Genomic DNA, 19,034 nt, shown 5'->3' with positions numbered 1-19,034 from the left:
GGCGGGGCGGCGCCAGTTGGCTGCGTGTCCGCGTCGCTATGGCAGCGCCGCAGGCATGCCGAGCCGAGCGCCGAGGCCGGCAGGCGGGCGCCACGAGCCGGAGCCATCGATGGCTCCGCGGGGCGGGGTCGGGGGGCGGGGTCTCCCGCTGGGGGTGGGGCAGCTGCGGGAGCCATGTGACCATTATTGTGGGTCGTAGCATGGTGTAGGTCGTAGCTTTGTGTTGCTGTTTGCGTCTGCTCTTGCCACTTCTGCCACTGCTGTTGCTACTGCTATTAGCATTCTTACCCCTAATAATCTATAGCGTTGTTTTTAATAATTTCATGTTGTCCCGGGCGTACGTACTCTCTCAAAACCACGTGTCCCACTAACCCATGTCACCCAGCCGGGCCAGGTCCCCATTCTGCCGTGAAAATTAGGTCTGTTTCCTTCCGCACCCACCTCCAAATCCTTTTGCAATAATACTGTCGTTTGGTATCTGTCCCTTTCCTTACTGAACTTTCATTTTTACGGTTTCCCCTAACGCTAATTCAGGAAGTCGACATAAGAGACATTCAAGCACACTGAACCCACCACTGTAGAATGCACATTCTCTACAAGGACACAGAAAATCTCCAAAATTGACCACATGCCAGTCCATGAATCAGTTTCGATACATTTCAAAGCACTTAAATCCTAGGCGAAAAGGGTCACAGGAAACATAGTCTATAAAACAACAATAAAAAGATACTAGAAGAAAATCCCTATATATGATTACTTTAAAATATATTCTTGAGCCCACCCAGGGATACCAAAAAAAAAAAAAAATTCTAAATTCCTCATGGGTCAAAGTGAAATTCACAGTACAAATTTTAAACTATTTTAATTGAATGATGATAAAAATACAATATATCAAAACTTGTGAGATGCAGTTCAGAATCATGCCTGGAGGGAAGTTTATTGTCTTAAATGCATATACAAGAAAATATACACGTGTATGGTGTGTTTGTGGGCTATATGGAAACTCTCAGTATTGTCTTTGCAATTTTTCTGTAAATCTAAAACTGTCCTAAATTAAAATGTAAAAGCTTATTTTTAAAATGAGTGAAAAGGAAAGTCACAGAGGTGAGAAGAAACTGGCAATATGTATAGTTGATGAGGGACTTAGTCAGGGTCCAGCTGGAAGACAGAAATCACACCAATGATTTGACCAGAGAGAGATTAATAGAAGGGATTGTTCATTAGGTACAAAGTTGTTAACTAGGTAACTTTCAGGTTAAAATAAAGACCTTTAAAGTATCTCAAAGGTGGTAACCACAGGAAGCAAAAGGACCAAAGAGAAGAGGGTGGAATTGTGAACATTTAGAAACTCAGAGGAGGGACACCAAAGAGCTGAAACTCAGACTTTTGACGAGGGGGTGCTGGCAGCTGGAGCTGGTGTCTCTGCACCAAGAATAGGGTCCCAGTAGGGCAGGGACCCAGACCCCGAGGACGGGGGGGTCCCAAATAGAGGAAATACAAAGTCCCACCAATCGAGGGCTCCTTTTCTGGGTTAGGTTAATTACTTTTCCTCTCAGTCTCCTTCTGTCTGAATATTCTTTTACCTGAAACTAAATTGCAAAGTTAACTTCCAACAAAACTGTACTGAAAGTCATAAGGGAAGTGAGGAAATAAAAGAAGAGCTAGATACAAATACATACGTACTTAACAGGCAGGGGGAAATATGGAGTTGTTACCGTCCTTGTTTCTGTAACAGTCAGATGGGTTTTCCTTTGCCCTCAGCAAGATCTCAGCTGGTCGAGGTTTCTTTAGCTAGTGGGGTGACTTATACCTTCATTCCTGAAGGGCACAAACCCTCAATTATCCTGCTATCTATCTATCTATCTATCTGTCTATCTATCCAATCCATCTATCCATCCATCCATCTATCTAACCATCTGTCTATCTATCTATCTATCAGTCAATCCATCCATCCATCTATCTATCTAACCATACATCCATCTGTCTGTCTGTCCGCCCTTCCATCCATCCATCCGTCCATCCATCCATCGTCTTTGGTGGCTGCAGCTTTCCATGAACTTTGCTCTTGGTGGTAGAAATACTAAAATGTACCAGGAAGAATCCCCTGGGTTCTAAACATAGTTCTTCCTGCCCTCACCCTCAACGTGAAGCAACAACTCACTTTCTCCATCACCCCAGTTGGTAAGGTAACCCACTTCTCAGTGTTTTGATTCAGTGGTATCAGGAGCCCCTGATTTCCAAGTGGCAGTCTCATCTTCCAAACCAAAGAAGCCATTGATGTGCTCCCTGGTGAGCCCATTCCTCTCTCTAGAACCAAGCCTTGCAAGTCATCAGAAGCTCAAAGACGTGGGGCAGAATTAACACTGACATGAGGCATCATTGGAAGGCCTCTCCCACCTCCACCCTCTGGTTCCCACGCGCCTGTGGTCTGGCTTTGGGGAAGACAGCACCGTATATTTTTCTATGGCTCAAAGCATTCACGGTGAAGTTCCCAATGGGTGCTTCACCCGTGTCCTCAGGAGGCCACGCTGCTCTCTGCTAGGGGGGCGCTCTGGGTGATGGGCGCATATAAAGCCAGTGGCTTCCATGAGCAAGGGCCTATAGTTTCCCTCCTTTTTCTCAGCAACGAGGTCCCTGCGCAGAATACTGCTGTGGGAATGGTGTGATGGTCAGCGAGTCCCTCCCTCAGTCTGTGGATGGGGGTGCTGGCAGGAAAAGCAAGTCCAGAATCTGTGTCTATTCCAGCAAGACTGCATCTCTGTCCCCTCCATGATGGATGAGTCCATGTAATAGATGTGCCACCACTTGGCTGGCTGGATCCCCGGGTAATGATGCCATACTGGGGGCTCAGCGTTGGCTGGCAGCGGTGGTGGGCAGGGCGGCTTCGGTGGTGGAGCTTGCATTGTCATCCACGTAGCGCCTCCATCGCTCCCGCCAAGATCACTTTGCACACGGGCGCATCAAATAAGCAATGCACCGGCTCGATGAAGGGGCTGAAGACCTCCACAGAGTGGTCCTTGTTTTCAGCTGATTTTGAGAGTCTCCTCTGCCTTGGACGGACCTCGGAGACATCTGTCCACCTGGGATACAGATATTGTCACAGTCTGCGTCCTTTCTAAGAAGTCCATCCAGTGCCTCTTCCCCAGAGCTCGCTGTCACCCAGCTCCCAATCCTTTTCTTTCCAAGCCCTTAACCATCCAGCCAAACCAGTAGCAACTGCTTGAGAATCACGATAGATCTATGCGATGGAAGGCGATCCAGTAATTTAAAAGAAAATGAAGTACTGATACATGTTTCAATATGGATGAATCTTGCAAACATTATGCAAGGCGAAAGGAGCCGGTTACCAAAGACCATTGTACGACTCCACTGATAGAAAATGTCCGGGACAGGGAAACCTGTAGAGACAGAAAGTAGCTTAGTGGTTGCCTACGGCTGGATTAGAGATTGGGAGAGGATGGAGGGTAACAGCCGCTACGTATGGGGTTGCTTTTTTTTTTGCCATTCCCATTTTTATTTTTGGCTGTGTTGGGTCTGCATTGTGGTGCGTGGGCTTCTCAATGAGGTGGCTTCTCTCTTTGCAGAGCACGGACTCTAGGCGCTCAGGCTTCAGTAGTTGTGGCGCATGAGCTCTAGAGTGCAGGCTCAGTAGTTGTGGCACAAGGGCTTCGTTGCTCTGCAGAATGTGGGATCTTCCCGGACCAGGGATCGAACCCGTGTCCCCTGCATTGGCAGGCAGATTCTTAAGCACTGTGCCACCAGGGAAGTCCCTGGGGTTGCTTTTAAAGAGGCTAAAATGTTCCAAAATTAGATAGGGTGATGGTCGCATGATCATCTGACCATACTCAAAAACTCTGAATTGTACACCTTCAGAGGGGGAATTGCATAGTACGTGAACTCTATCACAATAAGCTGCTTTTAAAAGAAGAATCATAACTTTCTCAAGACGTCAGCAAAAATGGTGGAATAGGAAATCCAGATTCCGCCCCTTCACAAAGGAAAGGAAAAAATAGGCAAAAATTGTCACAATAAACTTTTCTGCAACTTGGGAAATTAACCAAAGGCTTGCAGGAACCCAAGAACACTTTTTCTTTTCTTTTAAGACTGATTTTTGGTACAAACAGCAAACTTTGTGGTGTTTTCATTTATCCTACCCTGATTTCCCACAAAGATCTTAAGAGCATCACCCTAGCTGTCAGCCCTGCCAGCTTGGTCTGTGCGGGCGGAGAAAGTACAAAACAAGAAGTCTTGACTCCCAAGCTCCTAGGCAGGAGTCACACTCGACAACAAACACAAGCCTCAAACGGGAGATGTTCAGCAACAGACACAGCTACAGTCATGGGAGAAAAGGAATAACTCAGAGGCTGGAGCCAAGACCTGCGAGGAATCATCCCTTGAGCCTCAAGGAAGTGGTAAAATGCCCAGGGGCTTCCCTGGTGGCGCAGTGGTTAAGAGTCCGCCTGCCAATGCAGGGGACACGGGTTCGAGCCCTGGGCCGGGAAGATCCCACATGCCGCGGAGCAACTAAGCCCGTGCGCCACAACTACTGAGCCTGTGCTCTAGAGCCCTCGAGCCACAACTACTGAGCCCACGCGCCACAACTACTGAAGCCCACGCGCCTAGAGCCCGTGCTCCGCAACAAGAGAAGCCACTGCAATGAGAAGCCCGCACGGTGCAAAGAAGAGTAGCCCCTGCTCACCGCAACTAGAGAAAAGCCCACGCGCAGCAACGAAGACCCAATACACCCAAAAATAAACAAACAAACAAATAAATAAAAAATTTTTAAATGCCCAGAAATTTAGAAAGGTTATGGACTTGGGGCTGTGGTTTGTGTCCCCACCCCCAGCACCGGCTTCCCTCTTTCTGAGGGAGCATCTAGGGTGGTTACTTATGCCCACGCTGCCTTTGCACATTGGGTGTGTAGGAGGGGACGGATCCCTGGCCTTTTAGTCCGTAAGGCTTTAGATGGACTCTGCACGATGAGCTGTACCTGCGGAGATGCACCTGTGCAGCCTCATCTGCACCTGGATCTGATTTAGATGCCAAGAGCATGAGGCCATAACTGATGAGGCTTTGGGGCAAAGTCTTGGGAGGGGTGAGTTTATTCTTCATGTTCAAGAATTACAAACAGTTCATGGCCAGAGCATGGACTGTAATAGGCTTAAACATGTCCACACATTCCCTGATACCCCTCTCTTCAAAAATGGAGCCTAATCCTTCCCGCGTGACTCTTGCTGGCCTCGGTGACTCCTTCATGATGAACAGTACGTGGCAGAAGTGACGGTGCCTGACTCCTGAGGCTGGGTCCACAGATGGTGGTACAGCTTCCCAGCCCCGGCTCTCTGTGTTGGAAGAGTTGCTCATAGAAGTCGGCTGCCAGGCTGTGTGGAAGCCCAAGCCACACGGAGAGACCTCCCATGGGTGTTCTAGCCAACAGCTTGAGGTCCTGACTGACAGCCAGCCTTCCATGTGACTCCAGCCAGCCCCAGGCCCTGTGACACCGGAGAGGCCTCGAGCCAGAACCACCAAGCCGAGCCAGCCAACCCCCAAACCATGAGAGATCACGATAAATAACCGTTGTTAAGCCAGTAGGTTTGTTCTTCAGCCATAGAGATGTCCCCGGAGTTGGCATTAATCCAGAGCCAGCCTCTAGTAATCCCCCAAAGACCTGGTATTTCCTTTTCCTTGGGGCATGTCACTTGGGTGAAGGGCCACAGCTGCCTTTGCAGAAGGTCCAGAGAAAGATCTACAGCACGTTCTTCTGTCTGTGCTGCAGGGTCCTCCCTCCAGGGACCTGGCCTCCTCGTCAGTCATGAGCTGTGGATCGGCAAACCGGTGTCAAGTCTTGAAACTGGGAAGAGGCCATCAATCTCCACTTTGGCAACTGAAGTCAGGTTCTGGGTCACCAGACCTGGAGTTTTTCCCGCTATAGGGATCAAGCAACATTGTAGTGGGCAACTTCGTTCCTAGGGACATGACCCTCAATTATACTGGTAGAGCTTACTGATTACATTAGCCCCTGCTGTCCTGTTCAGGAACTGGGCTCACCTTGGCTTTGGGAATTAATGCTGCCACTTAGTCTCTGCCACTCTGGGACCCCAGGATCTCTGAAATCAGGGAGCCCAGGGATTCCCACCATCACATGGTGGGAATGTGTAGGACTGTAGGATGTGGCTAGCTCAGCTGCCCCTCACCAATGCAGTCCTCAGTGCCTTAGCAGAGGGAGTGTTCCCTGGGACCTCTGGGGAGATATAGTCGGTGGGGGAGGGGAGGTGGGCAGGTGGCATTCCTCTGTCCCCACGCCTTCTGATTCCTGCTGTTTCACACCAGTGAAGTTCTGGCATTTCAATCTCATTAAACACAGTCCACAGTCCAATTTCTGTCCGTTTCACTTCAAGCTGCAAGAGCTACACAATTAAATCCAGAACCTCCGATAAGGACGCGCTTATGAGTACACGTGGCCCGATCCAGGGTTATGTTCTGTCTTCCTTGGTCTAACGTTCTCGGAATCCATCCCCACACAGATTGTTCTGGTTTCTGCCAATCTCTATGTGAGAAATCTTTCCGTTCTTTTAGTGTAGAAGTTATTTCGTCTTGGATCAGTCTTTGTACTTGACCCTGGAGCGTGCTGAGATCTGAACCTAGCTATGGATCTAGTGCAACAGGGGTGTCCGGGGTGGGTTTTGAGGAGAAACATCATTTCCTTCTAAGACAGTTTCCCCAGGTGAGGTTATTACAGTGCTTTCGAGTCATGTCCCCTGGCAAGACAGGCTCAGAGTGGCGGGGGGATTGGAGCTTCTCAGTTTCCTCTGAGTCTAACCAGATGTCCCTTTCCAAGTTTCAGGGTCCCACGCCTTCCCAGCCAATGTCACACGCTCACAAGACAGACGTGGCGAGGCTGGGGACTCAACACGTGTTGTCATTCTGCAACCCACGGAATGCAGTTTGGTGTCTGGTATTCAGCGATACTGGCCTGGTGGCTGCAAGAAAGAAATTCCTTTAGGGCTGTTGTGGAGACTCCATGGTTTTCTTGACCATGACCTGAGCTGAGGCTTCAAAGTCCTGAGATTTCCTTTCTTTGTGAAACTCTCCTAGGGCTCAGAAACAGCCATCCCACACCACAGTCCTGGGGCCACCACTGCTGTCATACGGTCAAGGGTATCGGTGCCCCTGAGACACCTTCCCTGTCCACCAGCATCACCGCAGGGAGTAGTTTGCTTAATGGCAATGCCACGGCTGGCCTGGGGTCACCAGAATCCCACTTCTTAATCGTGAGGAGCTCGTTGCCCTGTCCAAGCTCAAGCCCGTGACCAACCCACTCCCCAAACTCCACATTTGAAAGTCAGCTTCCTGAGACCCTGCCTGGTACCAATTCAGGTATCCGTCAAGGTCCCACAAGGAAACAGAAACCATGCCAGTTCTTTGAATAAAGAAACTTTAAAATAAAAAATTGCTGGGGACTTCCCTGGCGGTGCAGTGGTTAGGACTCCACACTTTCACTGCCGAGGGCGCGGGTTCAATCCCTGGTTGGGAAACTAAGATCTCACCAGCCTCGCGGCGCAGCTAAAAAATAAAATAAATACATAAATAAAATTAAAAGCATAAAGAAGCATTGACAGTGTAAAGCCGTCAACCAGATCACTGAACGCATTGAACTCTAAGCATGGGGAAGGCAGCAACTGCTGGAAGCGACCCTCCCCCCATCCTGCCCCCGGCTAAGGACTGAGGGAACAAAGCTCAGAGGTGGCCCCGGGGAGCTCTGTGGAGGGGGCGGTGCTGGTTCTGGAGGAGCGGCCTCCTGGGCCCAGACCCGGACCCAGATGGGTGAGGAGGGGCTGGTGGTGCTGTCCCGAGGCCGGAGGCTGGCCCTGCAAAATTGCTGCTGCCGGGGCGAAGAATCAGGGCTGGGGCTGCCTCATCAGCTCTTGGGTTACCCTGAAATGCAGTTCATACAGGAAAGGCAGAATAAATGCTTCATTGTTTCTCTTTACCTATCAGTTTTCAGAATAATGTGTCAGTGCTCTATCAACTTCCAAAGGGATTTTTTTAAAAATAAAATTTATTAATTTATTTTTATTTTTGGCTGCGTTGGGTCTTCGTTGCTGTGCGCGGGCTTTCTCTAGTTGCGGCGAGCGGGGGCTACTCTTGGTCGTGGTGTGCGGGCTTCTCATTGCGGTGGCTTCTCTTGTTGCGGAGCACAGGCTCTAGGTGCGTGGGCTTCAGTAGTAGTTGCAGCACGCGGGCTCAGTAGTTGTGGTGCGCGGGCTCTAGAGCACAGGCTCAGTAGTTGTGGCACACGGGCTTAGTTGCTCTGAGGCATGTGGGATCTTGCTGGACCAGGGCTCGAACCCGTGTCCCCTGCATTGGCAGGCGGATTCTTAACTACTGCGCCACCAGGGAAGTCTCACCAAAAGGATTTTTTTTAAGTCAGGGATTTAAAAAAATATTATCAATATGACATCATGAATTTGAATGGATTTGATGTCTTTCAGTGAATGGCCTGATTGTGTTTGAGTCTCAGGATTTTCTATGCCTGGCCAGTAGGAAATCAAGTTGTCGGCGGGCCCCTTCGGTCTAGAAGCTCTGGGGAGAGAGTGCCTCCCAGGCCTCTCTGTGAGCTTCTGGTGGCCGCCGGCATGCTGGCTTGCGTGGTTTGTGACTGCGTGGTCCCCCCCCCCTCCGTCCACTTCTTCCTGTGTCTCTCCGCTGGGTGCCTCTAATAAGGACACTTGTCATTGGATTTAGCTAATCCGGGATGATCTCATCTCAAGATAGCTCATTACAGCTGCAAAAATCTGTTTTCCAAATAAGGTCACAATTCACAGATTTCAGGGGTTCGATGTGACAGCCCTTCCTGGGGCCCACCATTCAACCCACTGCAAACCCTAACACGGAAACGGGTGCAGGGAAGATGGAGGGAATCTAGGATTGGTTATTTGGCCAGGCTGTGGCTAAAAGCGGTGAAAGTACAGCTTTCTTAGGAGATGGGACAAAAGGGGCCACACGGCTGAGTAAACCGTTTCCTGTGGTACCCTGAAGTGACAGGCCCAGGGGAAGGCTCTGGAGGACCATGGAATGGTGCCCAAAAAAGAAGTGAATGGCTACGGTGTGGGATACGTTTTAAATGGCTCATCAAAAAAGAGAATGAAAAGCTAAGATTCCTCCATTTTAGTCCCAGATGCAGACTGAGAGCCAAGGATGCCATCGGCCAGAAGCGGAGGTGTGATATCTCAGGAGGCAGAGGCCGGGTGGTTTTCAGGCTGGGCGATGGCTAGCCTTTAAGGGGGGAATGGCCACGCTGCGTGGGCAAAAGAGGACCGCATGATCAGTCAGAGTGAATACTGCAATGCCAAGATCCCCTACGAGCCACCTCTGGGCCAGCCTCAGAGATCTGAAGGTTTTCCGGGAGCAGGCCGATTCTGCAGCAACCAGGATTCTAACCGGTTCAGGACTGGATGATTGACTTCTCCCTAAAGGCAGCATTTTCTTCTGATGTCTCTGTCACAGAAGCTTTACAGGGTGTGTTCCCCTAGAATGGTGGTTCTCATACTTGCTCAAGTGTTGCCCAGAGGCTCCGGAGGGAGCATGGGTAGACGAGCTCCCCGTGAGCTGACTCAGGTGTCCCCATCCCTCCATCTCGTGGCTGCACTGCCTCTCCATCAGGGCCCTGATCCTGGTCCAGGACACTTGGTGGCTGGAGCCTTCCTGGGAGCTTCACCGCTTTTCCTGCCTTGCAGCTCCGGGGTATGATGTCCCCTTATACCATGTCCTTTTTTTTTTTTTTTTTTTTACGGTACGCGGGCCTCTCACTGTCGTGGCCTCTCCCGTTGCGGAGCACAGGCTCCGGACGCGCAGGCTCAGCGGCCATGGCTCACGGGCCCAGCCGCTCCGCGGCATGTGGGATCCTCCCGGACCGGGGCACGAACCCGCGTCCCCTGCATTGGCAGGCGGACTCCCAACCGCTGCGCCACCAGGGAAGCCCGCCACGTCCTTTTATGTGCTGCTCCAGCTTCCACACTTTGCCTCCAGTGGGCGCTTAATCACTCAGCCGTTTGCTGACTTTCTCCGATGCACTCACAGCTGTGCCTGTGACAGCCGATGTTTCCGAGGTTCCAGTAATTACTCTCCCCTCTCACCATTCAGACGTCTGAGGTACTGCGCTCCAGTACCTTCTGTTGTGTAGGCATCCCGCCCCAGTTCACCACTGAGGAACGTTCTAACAATCACTGCCCCGTACCAGGCACTCTCCGTACTCCGCTCTCCATTGGCAGTGGGGTTCCTGCCGCTAGCTGCCCGAGGCCAGCCAGTCCGTAACAGCAGCTCGGGTCTGCTTCCTGGGACCCCTCCACACACCCAGGGTTGGGAGTGGGGGTCGGGGAGCAGGAAGGATCTGGGCTTCAGGGGAACAGCAGGGTCTGTTTTGCCTGGAAGGAAAGGCAGGTGGGGTGGCTAGGAAGTCATCGGGCCATTCCTGGACCCCGGCTTGGGGGTCCTACTGGCCCCTCTCTGGCCAGGGCGACAGGAAGAGCGGAGCACAGCCAGGCCGGGCATGGCATCTATTGGCAAAGACCTGTCACGCCGGCAACTGCAAAGAAAATCAACGTGTGGCCCCTGGAAGCCAAGGTGAGGGGGGTTCATGACGTCACAGGCTGCCGAGGCAGGGTGGACCTTGAGAACTTTGACCTGCATCTGGACCCTGGAGGGATGGTGGAGAGGAGATCTAGGGCCAAAGGCAGGAGAGAAGGTGGGCGACCGGAATACCATAACCGGGTGCCTGGTGAGACTCAAGTTACAGTGTGAGATGGCAGCGCTCTGTCCTGGGGGACATGCCGGTACCCAGGGATGGACCCTTGTTCAGGCGGCAGTGGCTGAGGGTGCAAGCAGGGCATCATCGGGGACAGCGGGGCCTGGGAGGACGAGGCCAGCTGGGCCACGCTCTGAGCCAAGGTCCAGGTGGTAGAAATGGCCTGTGTCCTGCAGGGGCTGGTACCTGGCGGGGGGCTGGGGAGGGCACCCCATAGCACCCCCCGCCCCGTGTGGCAGAGGCACTGGGATCCCCAGGTGGGCTGCGTTCTGGGCATTGGGACAATTCAGGGAAGTGGAGGCCCGTCACTGGAGGGAAGCCCTGACTTCCTGAGTCAAAGCAAGTGAGGCATGAAGCTACTGGCTGGGAAAACACACGAGCTGGGACTGCCTTTGACCGCGAGCCGGTGCAGGGTCAGGCCTGTCCTGAGTGCTGTGTGCGCATCGATCTCATTGACTCAAGCAGTGCAGCCTCTGCCCTGGGTTCACCGTGGTGCCCACTTCACAGACGAGGAGACTGAGTCGCAGACACATATATCGCTTTTGCCAAAGGGCACAGGGTGGCTGCATGGAACTCGGGAGGCCTCACTCGTGGCCTTTCTCTCTGAGGGAGCCTCCTAGCCCTCCAGCTCAAGCACATGAGAAACGCTAGAGAGGTGAGACCTCGGGGTTCTCCCTAGGGGCTTCAAGTCTCAGGAGGTCCCCCTATGGCCCTCTCCCGCCCCAGCTCTGCCGTGTGCCCAGGGTGGGGTCTGCGAGGGGCACCTCCTACTGAGCCTGGCCTCCTGGCTGCAGGGTTGGGCCATAATCTTCTCCCACTAGTTGGAGCCAAGAAACCTGCAAAGGCCCCTCGTGGGGAAGCCCCTCCTGATCCTGCAGGTCCCCCAAGTGCTGAACCCACTTGGGGGGCCTGCAGGATCACTCAGTCACAGGGACCTCTACTGGGGTAGCGGCATCACCACATTACATCAGGATGAAGCATGGGAGTGTGTGTTGGGGGTGGATGGGGGCTCACTATGTCAGTGGGGGGACGTTGACCTCTGGGACCCGTGGGGCATCCCTGGGAGGCAGGAGGCCTTGGTGCAGCCTCTGTAGCCCCCACCTGAGACCTCCGTCTTGACTGTGATAATCCTGGGCCAGCTTCATTTCCCCACCAAGGGGCAAGCTTTGTGCAGGGCGGGTGCTCAGAAGTGTTTTCTGGTTGGATGTGGGGGGAATGGTTGGGTGAGTGGATGGGGGATGGATGGTTGGATGGGTAGATGGATGGGTGGATGGGTTGATGGATGGGTGGATGGGTGGATGGATGGGTAGATAGATGGATGGATGGATGAATGGGTGGACGGGTGGATGGATGGATGGGTGGATGGGTGGATGGGTGGATGGGTGGATGGATGGATGGGTGGTTGGATGGACGGGTGGGAGGATGGATGGATGGATGGGTAGATAAATGGATGGGTGGATGGGTGGATAGATGGATGGGTGGGTGGATGGGTGGATGGATAGATAGATGGATGGATGGGTAGATAAATGGATGGGTGGATGGGTGGATAGATGGATGGGTGGGTGGATGGGTGGATGGGTGGATGGATGGGTGGATGGATGGGTGGATGGATGGATGGGTGGATGGACGGACGGACAGATGGATGGATGGGTGGGAGGATGGATGGATGGGTGGATGGTTGGATAAATGGATGGGTGGATGGGTGGATGGATGGATGAATGGATGGGTGGATGGATGGATGGACAGATAGATGGATGGATGGGTAGATAAATGGATGGGTGGATGGATGGATGGGTGGGTGGAGGATGGATGGGTGGGTGGATGGCTGGATGGATGGATGGTTGGATGGATGGATGGGTGGATGGGTGGATGGATGGGTGGACGAATGGAATGGATGGGTGGAAAAATGGATGGATGAATGGATGGATGGATGGATGGGTGGGTGGATGGTTGGAAGGATGGGTGGATGGGTGGATGAATGGATGGTTGGGTGGATGGATGGATGGATAGATGGATGGATGGGTGGGTGGAGGATGGATGGGTGGATGGATGGATGGATGGGTAGATGGATGGATGGATGGGTGGATAGGTGGATGGATTGGTGGATGGGTGGATGGATTGGTGGTTGGGTAGATGGGTGGATGGATGGATGGTTGGATGATTGGGTGGATAGGTGGATGGATGGATGGATGGATGGGTGGATGGATGGGTGGATGGATGGAAGGATGGGTGGAAAAATGGATGGATGAATGGATGGATGGATGGATGGGTAGGTGGATGGATGGAAGGATGGGTGGATGGGTGGATGAAGGAATGAATTCATGCCAGGCACTGTGTTGGATGCAGGCAGGACACAGGGAGGTGAGACCACAGGCTGGGCCCAGAGGAGGCCACCGTCCATCCCACTCCCAGCAGATGTCTCCAAGCAAAACACTGAGGGACACTGAGAAGGCAGGAGATGGTCCCTGAAGGAAGAGATGGCTGAGATGGGTTTTAGGAAACACACACATTTTCTGAGTGGACCAGGCTCCTGTGAGCCCATGGCTGGAGCCAGCTCTAGTTGAGGAGCAGGCAGTTCAGAATTGCAGGTACATGAAGGATGAAGATGGGGTAAGGGGTGGGGGTTAGGAAGTGGCATGGGTTAGACTGAGGGGACAGTGATGGGGTGCAGGCGACTCCAAAATCATGCCTAGGAGGCTGTGCTCAGAGGGCTGTGGGAACCAAGGGCTTTTTTTTTTTTTTTTTTTTTTTTTTTTTGCGGTACACGGGCCTCTCACTGTCGTGGCCTCTCCCGTTGCAGAGCACAGGCTCTGGACGCGCAGGCTCAGCGGCCATGGCTCACGGGCCCAGCCGCTCCGCGGCACGTGGGATCTTCCCGGACCGGGGCACGAACCCGTGTCCCCTGCCTCGGCAGGCGGACTCTCAACCACTGCGCCACCAGGGAAGCCCTGGTTTGTTTTTTATGTTGAGATGTAATTGTATAAAATCTACCCATTTAAAGCACACAGTCTAATGGCTTTTAGTTTATTCACAGTTGCGCAACCATCACCAGAGTCAGTTTGAAAACATTTTCATCTAAGGAGACCTTGTCCGGGGCTTCCCTGGTGGTCCAGTGTTTAAGACTCCGTGCTTTCATTGCAGAGCGCGTGGGTTCGATCCCTGCTGGGGAACTAAGATCCCACATGCTGCGTGGCGCGGCCCAAAAAAATAAAAATAAAGAAACCCTGTCGCCATCAGCAGTCACACCCCATTTGCCCACGTGCCCCCAGCCCTAGGCAACCACTAATCTACTTTCAGCCTCTAGATTTGCCTATTCCGGACATTTCATACAAGTGGATCCCATAACGTGTGGCTTTTTGTGTCTGGCTCCTTTCACTTAGCGTAACGTTTTCTAGCTTCGTCCATGTCGTAGCACATTCCAGTGCTCACTCCTTTTTGTGTATGTGTTGCAAAATACACATAACCTGGAATCGGTCCTTTAAACCATGTTTAAGTGCACAGTTCAGGGGCATTAAGTCCGTGCACATTGCTGTGCCGCCGTCACCACCATCTATCTCCAGGACTTTCTCATCTTCCCAAACTGAAACTCTTCCCGGTAGACGGTAACGCCCCATCCCCTCCCCCAGCCCCTAGCAGCTGCTTTTCTGTTTTCTCTTACTACAGATATACTGGACATTTCATATAAATGGAGTCATATAACTTATAACCCCTTTTTCACTCAGCATAAGGGTTTAGAAAGGAGTTCATCCATGCTGTGGCAGGTGTGAGAATCTCATTCCTTTTTATGGCTGAATAACGTTCCATTCTAGGGATGGACCACATTTGGTTTCTCCATCATCCGTGGATGGACATGGGCTGTGTCCACCTTCAGCTGTTGTGAGTATGTTGCTGTGCACATGGGTGTTTGAGTGTCCACCGTGTGGACAGTGGGTGAGCGTTGAGCAGAAGGCAGCACGACCAGCTTTGTGGGTTAGAAGGATCGCTCCTGCAAGAGGTGGGGTGTCTGCGGGGGACAGGTGGGGGAGAGAGACTAGAAGGACACCTCCAAGCCTTGGGGAAGTGTGATGCACAGCTGCTCTCCTCAGCTCCCAGCATGCACGCTGGAGGAGCATGCTTTTGTTACAGTTTCCTGGAACAGGCAAAACTTGCCTGATCCTGACGTGATGGAGAAGAACCTCCATCGTAACGTCTTTGCTTTCATTGATGCAGTGAATGCCGGCCCCAGTGCTAAATCCTTTCCATCCACGATCCCAGGGAACCCCCGCCGTGGGGAGGCAGGTCTCATGAATTCACAGGTGAGAAGACAAGAGGACGTGTGCTTTCTGCAATGTCACACCTCGGGGAGCGGGGCCAGGCTTCAGACAGACCCCACGCTGCCCAGCGTGACTGCAGCCACGAGCCCCGTGTGGCTTCTGAAGTCTTGAATGCGGTTCGCCTGACAGAGGAGCCAAATTTTTAACTGCATTTAATTTTAATTCATGTAAAATCGGATACTCCATTCAGTTTTTGGCAAACTTTCAAGTATATTTGAAACAACGTGGGTACATGAATGTATTTTTTCAAGGATACATTTTCTGAACTTTAAATACAGATCAAACGTTTCTGATGACAGTTTAGTGCTCCTGCTGAAATGTGCTGGGGTGTAAAATACACACTGGATTCTGAAGACTTTAGCATGAAGAGTAAACTGCAGAATGTATCATTAATAAGTTTTCAGGTTGGTTACATGAGATATAGTGGATTAAAATAAAATGAATTATTAAAATGGATTCCACCTACAAGGAGCTATCCTTCAGCCATAAAAAGGAATATAGTACTCACTGACAGACACGAGTGAACCTTGGAATTACGCTGAGTGAAAGAAGGCCATGCATTACATGATTCCATTGATATGAAATGTCCAGGACAGGCAAAGCCATGGACACTGAAAGTAGGTTGGCGGTTGCCAGCTCTGGCGTGGGCAGGGTGTTGGAATGGCAGCTGTGGGGCGTGGGGTGTCTTTTTGGGGTGATGGGCACATTCTAGGATTCAGAGCACTCGTGCTGGGGTGCAGAAGCAGGGTCTAGCAGGGTCACACTGCCTTGACTGTGCTGACTTACTGCCCCAGGAGGGCTCCCTCCTGCCCAGGTCAAGGGCAGTATTGAACACCAGGAAGGGCAGGGGCAGACCTGCCCTGACCAGGGCTCTCCACGGCTCTGTGTTCTGAATACCACGGTGTGCTTCCTCCTTTCAATGACAGCCCGAGCTCCTGGCAGCCAATGTCAAGGCTGAGCCGGCCCAGGACCACCTTCAATGGCAGCGGCACCCGGGCCACCCCTTGGGTCCCGTAATGCACAACCAGCCGCATGGGGCTTCCCTTGGCCAGACTGGACTCCCCCCTCTGACCTTCGCTGAGGTGGCCTGCTGGGGTCACAGTGATGGGGCTCCTGCAGAAATCTGGGATCTGCCCCCAAATACCGGCTTCTCAGCCTCACGCCTACAAATGAATTAAGTCCTGGAGACCCTCCCCCCTCCTTAGAGCCTTAAGTAACCCTGCACCCTGACCTCACAGGTGCCTCTCGAAGAGACCCAAGCCCCGAACAGGACTCCGGGGAAGCTGCCCGGAACCAGGATGGGTAGGAAGTACCACGACAAGCCTCACTGGAGGTCAGAGGTCAGAGGTCACAGTCAGGGGTGCAATCCATGGACCATGGCATTTGACTTAATTTTGAAAGTCGAAGCACAAGCAGTGAAAAGTCTGTATTTTGCCTTTTCAAACAAAACGTAAAAAGCCCACACCCAGCAGTTCAGTGGGGTGTAATCTGACTCCACGGCGGGCCAGAGGTCTTTTTCTACACCTATGGGTTCCCAGGAAATCGTGACAGCTGAACTGGCATGATGCAGCTACAAATGGAATTTGCAAAATGTGTGTGTTCACGTGGTTTGGACATGAGAATAAGTCCTTCACCCAGGCATGTTGGGAAGAGTCAAAACTTTCACTTCCCCTACCCCAAGAACAAGGCCTGTGCTTAGTAAATGCGTTCTGGGGGGAGGATGCAGGAGGGATGGGTGGGTTGGACGGGTGGAGGGATGGAGGGATGGGTGGAAGGATAAAGGAGGGATGGACAGAGCGATGTGGGAGGGATGGGTGGACTGCAGCTTCGGGGGAGGGCCTTTGCAGGAGAAGCTCCCAGCACGTCCCTGAGTCCCTGGCTATGGAATCAGGGCCCTGTTGCGAGGAAGCAGCGAGACCTCGCAGCAGCCCGTGGCATTCTGGGGGAAACCTGGTCGTCAGAGGAGGCCTGTGAGGAAAGGACCGGTCTGGGGTGTTTGGATGGGCAGAGAAGGCTCCAGCCAGAAGAAGCGAAGTCCCCAGCAGGAGGCGTCGCAGGAGACAGACTTAGGATTCAGACGAGGGCTCCAACCCTGCCTCTGCCCAACGCCTAACCTCGGGCCGGTCCTCAAGCTCCGTGACCGTCCGCTAACAACAGAATAGCAACGCGCGTGGCCTGGAGCTGGACGGTCATTCCCTGCGAGGCAGAAGTGGGGCGGCTCCCACGAAGCGGCCGCAGCCTGTCGGCCGACCTCCCTCCTAAGGCCTCCTTTGGGGCCCGCCGGGACCCTGCAGCCACCAGGCTTCCAGGAGCTCGAGGCCGGTGGCGGCACTTCCACACCCTGTCCTCCTTCAGCTCAGACACAGGCTGCGTCCCCAGCAGCCCCTTCCCGGCCAGCTCTGCTGCTGCTGGCCGTGCTTGCACCCGCTTCTGCAGTGGGTGTGTGCGTGCTGGCCTTTGAAGGCTGTTGAATTCAGGACCTACGTGCTGAGTCAGGATCTCCGTGTTCTAGACACCACAGCATTTTCCCGTCTCCTTGGTCTCCTGTCCACCCAAACCAGCATGTCGACCGACAGCTCTCGGTTCCAGGCATGGAAACCCTTTGCAACAGCGAGATTTGGGTGCGTGAGCAGGTGCCGGGGAGGCTCCTTTGCACCTTGTTGGGTGATGCTGGGCAGTTCCCAGCGTGCTCGGTTTCTGTGTTTAACCGCCCAGGGCAATGACTCTTACTCTCACCGTGAGGCTTAACGGAAGCCAGGCGACATGTACAAAGCCCTCAGGCGAGCCACGCAGCACTTAAGAAATGGGCGTGGCTATTAGTCGTGAATAATTAGAATAACATGCTAAGTCAGTGCAAATCTCACAGGGTGTAACATTATAGAGTCACATAACAATGGTGAGATATGCTACAAATCAACAGATTGCACAGCCTATGTTTTAAACCTTTGTATCAGTTTTACCCATTTCTGTGACTTCTAAGAATGCAGAGAACTGGATTTTAAAGTTGTAGCTGCAGTGCTTCGCTGACCTGTTGGTTTATTCATGTCGCATTTCAATTTTTTTTCTTTTGGCGGCGCCACGCGGCTCGCGGGATCTTAGTTCCTGGACCAGGGATTGAACCCGTGTCCCCCACAGTGAGTGCTCGGAGTCCTAACCACTGGCCTGCCAGGGAGGCCCTTATTTGGTGTTTCATTTAACGACTCTTTTTCGACTACCTACCAGGGGCTGAGCCCAGTTTGCAGTGCTGGGAGTGAACCGGGGACAGGACCGAGATGGCCCCTGCTGCCACAGAGCTGACAATCTAGAGGGATGTGACCGAGCAACAGACACCGTGGCGGAAACTGCAGAGAAGAAGGAGTCTCACAGCGGGAGAGGGTCAGCAGAGGAAGTGAGGGTGTGGGCCATGTGGCCATCTGGGCAAGAATCCCACGCAGAGGGGTGGCAGGTGCAAAGGCCCTGAGGTGGGGGCACCGCTGGGCGTGGCCGGAGGGCTGTGGGAATGAGGTCATCCGGGGAGGGGATGCGCCACATGGGACCTGCAAGCGATGAGATCTGATTTTATCTCTGGTGAGGGGGAAGCCACGAAGGGCCCCCCGTCTGGGCAGGAGGGTGACAGGGCCTCACCAAGGTTTCACTGGGTCCTTGCTGGCTACGGAGGACAGACTGAAGGGGGCAAGGGTGGCGCAGGGGGAGGCTGAGGGGCCCGGTAAGTGGGGGCCCGTGACCCTCCTCCCTTACTTTGGGGTATGTGACTTCCTGCCCCAAGGGTTTCATCTACGCCACTGAACTGGGACGCCCAGCTTCCCGCCTCTCCTGTGGGCTGTCCCAGTGCTTCGTGTGGGCCTCTCTCACTCATGGTGCTAAAGGTGGGCCAAGCTGAGAGGCAACCCCCAGAGGGTACCGTTCACTTGTGGCCT

This window comes from Lagenorhynchus albirostris, chromosome 7 (assembly GCF_949774975.1).
Source record: "Lagenorhynchus albirostris chromosome 7, mLagAlb1.1, whole genome shotgun sequence".
NCBI classification, from domain to species: Eukaryota; Metazoa; Chordata; class Mammalia; order Artiodactyla; family Delphinidae; genus Lagenorhynchus; species Lagenorhynchus albirostris.
The sequence above is the reverse complement of the archived record's forward strand: the minus strand, read 5'-3'. Positions refer to the sequence as shown.